General features: G+C 35.7%; 1 pseudogene; it reads right to left on the bottom strand.

Annotated features, from left to right (window-relative positions):
- The window catches only part of LOC102004542, an 88,058-nt pseudogene that overhangs the window by 52,545 nt on the left and 28,312 nt on the right, over nucleotides 1–7,201 (bottom strand).

Raw genomic sequence — 7,201 nt, 5'->3', positions numbered from 1 at the left:
AAAACCAGTTTCAATAAAATGGGTCTCCATATTAATGGTTTAGCACAAGTTCTGCTTTGATGCCACCTAAGAAATTCTGGCAATGAATTAACAGAAGGCCCTGGAAAATACCATCAAAACAGCCATTCCCAAAAGTGTTATTAACTTGGGGATCTTTAAATTGGTATATTTTGCAATACAGAAAGCTTAGTTTCATTTTGGGCAATTGGTACATATGTATAGCACAGACTGATCACTTTGATACCTTTTCCCCATCACTCCCCCTACTCTCCTTACCCTGTTTGTCTTCCCTATCTCCAAAAAGCTATGCTTTCCTTTTTTAATTGCCTCTCCTTTATTTTACTCCCTAATTTATATTTTTGGTTTCTCATAGAAGAGAAAACATGTGACTTTTCACATTCTGTATCTGACTTATTTCACTTAATTATTACCGGATGGAGACCCACTCATTTATTTTGGCAAATGACATATCATTCATACTTATGATTGATTATATAGCACATTTTTTTCTTTTTCTTATCAGTGCTGAGAATTAAACACAAGTCTTCACATTGAATTACATCTCCATCTTTTTTCTTATTTTGAGACAGATTCTTAGTGATGATTAAGTTGCTCTGGCTGAGCTTTAACTTGTCATCCTACTGAATCACCTTCCCAGAGTGCTGGAAATATAAAAAATCAGGCTTAACCTTTCAAAAATTTTCTTTATCCATTCATCCAATGATGATTCCAGGGCTTAGCTGTTATATATTGTCCTGTTTTGAGTATGTATATACATGTATCTGTACAATGTGATGATTTTAATTCTTTTGGGACTATACCCAAGTGGATCAGATCATACTTCTGTCTGTACTTTTTAAAATGTCTGTATACGGATTATCATACTGGCTATACTTACGATTTCCACCAAAAATGATGGAAGGTGTCTCCTAAGAATTTTGAAACTTGAATGAACTCAATTTTCTGGAGGATGGCTTGAAAACACTTGTTATTACAACACTAGCATTCATATGTACTTTAAATACTACTTAAAGGTTAGCAATGTTTTTAGATACTGAATGTCACATTCATATGTATAAATAGATATGATGAAGATGGGTTTCAAAATTCATTTCACATACACCTATACACAATACAGAATGCAATTTCATACATTTTTATGATGGTGATCCTGAAAGAACTTTTTGTACATAACAGTGTCGCCTGCTGCATGATATCAGTACTCAGTTTCATATACTAGAATATTTCTGTATTCAGTTGTCAGATTATACATTTTAAAACTATATACATCTTTGGAGAATATTTGTGAGGTTAAATAAATTTGAACATGGCTCTGTTTCTCTGGTTGTAATATTTTTGTTCACATACTGAATGTTGAGGAATCTTCCTTTTCCTTTTGAGTGCAAATTACCTTAGATTTCTCCAGAAATTTTTGTACTCTTCTTCAACTTCCTGGTTATCCCAGGCTCTTCCTGAATTACAGACATAGAAATATAAGGAGACATCATATTATTACATAAAAGTAAATAGATTCCAGTAAGATTAATGGTATAATGTAACCAGGCCTGAGATATTCTCCAAAATGTTTTCACATTCTATTTAATGAAACTGCACTGATGAACAACAGTGTTCTCTGACTGTGTAAATGAGAAAGTAATGTCATCCTTACCTATAGCAGCCATGTTCCTAATGGTTTCCCTCATCACATCTCCATAGAGCATCTTTTGGGATGGATTCAGCAAAGCCCACTCCTCCATCGTGAAGTACACAGCCACATCCTCAAAAGTCACTTCCTCCTAAATGATCATACATATATTTCTTGAAGGAAGGTCGATACAGCCTGGGATATCTCAACTCCTCTCATAAAACACTGCATTAAAATCCAGGGGTGGTGGTGCATGTCTGCAACCCCAGCATTCAGGAGGCTGAGGGAGAAGGACTGCCCTGAGTTTGAGGCTAGTGTGGGCTACCTAGTGAGTTCAAGGCCAGCCTGAACTACATAGTGAGGCTCCCATCTCAAAAAAAGAAAACAAAACAGAAAAGCTGTATGGGGGCTGAATTCTTTAAATATTATCTCTGTGTCATCATCAAATTCATGAGTATGTACATCTTTTCAGACAGCAATTCTGATGATAGATTGTCACTCTTTGCTAAAGCAACAGCAGAATAGAAGCACTTGTTTTTCTACTGGGTCACTGCAAGGGTACCTGTCCATTGTCTCTAAAGCAGAGCTCATAAAGGGATCCTACAAAATCATCATCCATAAAACTCTGGGGCACATGAATACCTAATGAATGGTTTTGATAGACGATAGGTAATATCTCTTTTCAAATCTTATTATTTATAGATTTAGACCTTCTTTCTTTGACTGTACTTAGGTAGCATCTTGAAATTTGAATTTGGTCCCATAAAAATTGAATATCAAATAAAGTTTAAAAATAATTAAAATGTTAATGGAAAAAGTTTTATTGGAAGAAGTCTATGAACATTGAAAATAGGGAAAGGGTGGTGTTTTACCTTATAGCTTAGTGTCACCAAATGTTCACCTTATACTTAGATATAAGAAATTCCAGGGGATATGGAAAAGTAATGAGGGAAAATAAGTAAAATGTATTATATGCACTCAAAACCAGTACATCACAAAGTGATTAGACACAGAAGGAAAACTTTAGCCACGTGTGGTGGTACACGTCTGTAACCCCAGCACTTGGGAATCTGATGCAAGATTGCCATGGAGTTTGACGCCAGCCTTGGGGGCACAGTAAATTCAAGGCTAGTCTGAAATACAAAGTGAGACTCTGCCTCAACTCCTCCCAAAAAATTGTCATTTGTGAATGACACCTTTGATCTGATAAAAATTTATAGCTGTACAGTATAATAAAAATCTAACAACATTCAAAACCTTTTAAGCAAGAAAGTTGATAGCTTACATAATATACCTGAAAGACATTCGAATTCCACCTTTCATGAGACTCTACTATTATAAGAAAGAATGACAAATGGAGCTCAGCAAAGGAAGACCATCTTCAATAGGTCTTCACATATATATAGAATATTGATTCATGATAGAGCTGATACTATGTGTCTCTGGAGGAAATCATAGTCTGTTTCATTTATGTTCAGGGATAAATAGGTACGTACTTGGAAACCTGGACTGTATACTCATCTATGTGCAATAATTAAGTTACATACTGAAATGGGAAAGATAAACTTGAATGCCTTGAGAATTCATACTGAAATAACTTTCAGATGTGAAAAAAGTGTCTCCTCAGGAGAAAATCAATTAACCTTCAGAATTAGAAGAATAAATTGAAATCTCTGAAAATCATGGGAAATAAACAATACCAAAAGAAAATATTTGCTGTGAACACAGTATAAACATTTTGTATAGGGAGTAAAGATCAATGAGCACAAATCTCAAAAAATGACTGTAACATATCTAACTCAACAGAAAACACCAAAGAGAAAAACAAGAACCAAATCTTATTTTGAGAAAATCCCTAAAAAATGGAAGTGTGGAGGAATACAATAAGGAAGTAGACATGTAAAATGGAGAATAAATTGATACACTCTACACTCATTTTCTTTACTTTGGAGTTTACCAAAATGTGCAGACCACTGACTTCTTTCCACTGTCTAGAGAAAACACCGTGCTCCAGGAATGCCTGGAGATGGATGGGATTCTTTTCAACTAAACTTGAAAAATTCTGAACCACATTACCAATGGAATGGACTAGAAAGCACTTTGCCCTTGATTCACATATGAGCACTTGTGAACAATATAAGATGGGAAAACAACAACAACAAACCATGAAAATATTTCTCCTGGCAATTTCTAGAATAATCATTTATTAAAAATTTCAAAGGAGGAAACAAAATGAATATTATTCATAGGAAATCACACATGGTAAACTTAGGAAGTCACCAAAGTGGAAGAATGGTCATTCATGGGGTGAGAGAGGTTTGAGTTAGGTAAGGTTTCAATCACCTGGATACTCTCACCTATTGCCCAAGGCCCAATGATGAGACTTTCTGAATATTCCCAGGATATAATATAACTTGACAAAGTCACAATTTGGAGTTTATGGTCTCAGTCATTCATACATTTTTCCTTAGAATCTAATAATTATTTACAGAAATCCCTGCAATTCTGTAGAAAGCACAAATATCCTCCACAATTGCTTTTTTGAGCAGGAAGTTTGCAAATAGGCAGTCCAAGAGTGTTATTCAGTTCTCCTTGCTGATGATTGGCTGCTGCCCTGTATTCCATCTCTAGCAGATGCTCCAGCATTCCTGCATCATAATGAGGTGCTATAGCTATCTTCTTGAAGCCCTAAGATGTCTACGATACCACCAAAACACTCTGCATCTTCTCAGACTTTATTAACACAGTATTTTATTAAATTAAATTACATAACTTCAGGAGACACTGCATATTTAGGGTTTAAACAATAAAAACAGCCACTTATAGGCATTTTTCTGACCCTCTGTGAAATTTCACAATACATGGGTGCTCTAAGAAACGTAACTTTCATGAATTTCTGGGATCCACTGTATTTATGTTGTTATTATTATTAAATCTTACCAAGAATTTTGAAAATAAATGTATTGCAAAATATTTAAATAATAAATTACCATGGAGAAAGTACACATGAACTTATATCAGTGTGGGCTACACAGTGAGTTCAAGGCCAGCTAAACTACATAGTGAGACCTTGGTCTCAAAACAACAAAAACAAAATTATTTCTAAAGTTTTCTTTACTTTATCAGGTATAATCAATTCTCTCTTTTTTTTGGTACAGGGAACCAAACTCAGGACCTTGTGCTTGCCGGGCAGGCACTTGTGCTGCTGAGGTACATCCCCAGCCCATGTAATCAATTCTCTAATCCATTGTTAATTAGAAAAATCATAATCTTATGGTTAAATCATGAAAATATTTGTAAGTCCTGAAGCAACTTGCCGCAAAAAAAGCAAAAGAAAAGTTTGTTGGGGAAGGTTATGTCACTGTAGTTCACAAAAGAACCCACATTTAAGAAGGTTGAATAGACTCCTGAGAATATACACAATACACTATGACCATGTCGCCCAAGACAGCTCAATCACAGGTGGTAAGACAAGAAAATATGACAAGTCAGGTAATTTAAATCTGGGGCCTCTTCACCTCCTACTTAGCCATCTTTACAGGGTGAAATTTCATGTCCTGTTTCAATTCTGAGAAGAAACAAATACCCACAGTCAGTTAAAAGTTGACCTTTGTCTTTTCCTAATTTTTCTTTTGAATTCTAACGTATATTGCTTGCTGAGCACTAAGCAATTCTCCAATAAAAAATGGTGGGCCCCAAATCAAGGCACCACCCAGAGAGACCAAAGCTTTGACAGAGGCAGAGTGCTCCTATGGTACACTGCTCCAAGTGAATACCGGTGTCTAAAGCATGTGATGTAGCTTTTCATTATGAGGCATCACTCTGAAGTTATCAAGAGTTAGCACACTGAGTCACTCCATTAAGAGAAATGAATACACTACCTCAAACTGGCTTATGACAAAATGGGATGGATGTTCCTTCTGTTTGAAAAATGACAGTCCTGATTCTCTCCTCCATTTAAAAAAATGCATAGTATACACATAAGTAACCTCAAATTCACAGACACTTATCTAGGGGAAGAAAGTTCCAAGGATGTCCTTCAGAATGGCACCCACACTTTCACAATGGAAAAAAGTCAAAACATTTTTGACATTAAAATAAGTAGTTGATGATGTTTTATTTAACCAACCACTGTGATTATGGTATATAGTTGAGCTTGGTGATCCACACCTGTGGCCACATCACTCTGGGAGACTGAGGCAAGAAGAGCTTTAAGGTGAAGGTAGTAAGACCTAGTGTCAAATTTAAAATAATGAGAATCAAAAATGTAAAAGGCCTGGATATTCCTCATAGTGAAGGTCCTGAGTCAAATCCCTACTACCACAAAAAAGACCTTGTAATCATTTCTATTTTTGTGTAACACCTTCCCCATCGTAACAAGGTAATGTTGCACAGCCAATTTGTAAGCTAAAACAGAGAAAAAATATTTCCAATTATACCTCAAAAATGATTAGGTGAACTTAGCAATAACAAAAGAATTATTTATGTAACTTTATGTAAATTTCTTTCTTTCAAGCCTAAAATTTTGAGCACTTTCAAACAGAGTGAGCAGAGAGTCCACCCTTTAATTTCACACTGAGAATCTTTCTTGGGGAAAACTATTGGTTCAGGAGCTGATTTTGCCAGCCACCATCATTTCCTGCTTTCCCACACTGTGTCTACTCTACTTTGCTCCTCCCTGAACAGAACACCATTTTATGCTTCATTACTGACATGGTTGCAGATCGACATTTGATGCTTTCTGCTGCAATACTGCTTTTACTCATTGTCTTACCTCATTCAGCGTTTAATTTTTTTTTAGACAGGGCCTCACTTTGTAGTTCAGACTGGCCAGGCTGAACTTGAATTCCCAACAATCCTCTTGCCTTAGCCCCTGAAGTGCTGGGGCATGTGCTACCACAGTTGGCTAGCATGTCATTTTTTAGATCATGTCTATAAAGTACCCATGAACTATAGCAATTATGTGAGAGATGGTACTTTTCTATCTTTTCATCCATTCACATATCACCTATGGGATGACCTACTTCAAGGAGATTCAAAGTTTGGGTTTAACAGTCAGCCCTTTTTAGAAATTGTCCTTTACAGCATTACTTTCATCTTTCCTTTTTTATATTGATAACTTCCTATCTATTTTTTGCCATTCTAAATGGCAAGAATTATTTATTTATTTATTTTCTCTAGATATAACACAGTAGTTGAAGCAAGCTTGGCCAGGTCCCTTACAGTAAGCCTCATCACAGGCAATGTTGAACATTTCTTCCAATTTTTATATCATTTGTAAAAAACCCTAAAATAACTTTGAAATTGTGAAGTTGTGAAATTGGAAATTTTGGAATTTACTGTCATCAGAATCAAATCCAGAGTGGAAAACCCTAACTTGAGTACTTCAGGCTCCATATCTAAACTTTTAAGAAATTTAGCATAATTAGGTTGCTGAGCCACGTTCTTGTTACTGAGATAAAATACCAAACAAACCCCACAACTTAGAGGAGGAGAAGTTTATACTGGCTCAATTTCAGTTCATGGTCTGCTGGATGCAAGATAGAAACATGATGG

This window comes from Chinchilla lanigera, unplaced genomic scaffold, assembly GCF_000276665.1.
Source record: "Chinchilla lanigera isolate Chin_1 unplaced genomic scaffold, ChiLan1.0 scaffold00206, whole genome shotgun sequence".
NCBI lineage: Eukaryota > Metazoa > Chordata > Mammalia > Rodentia > Chinchillidae > Chinchilla > Chinchilla lanigera.
The sequence above is the reverse complement of the archived record's forward strand: the minus strand, read 5'-3'. Positions and strand labels throughout refer to the sequence as shown.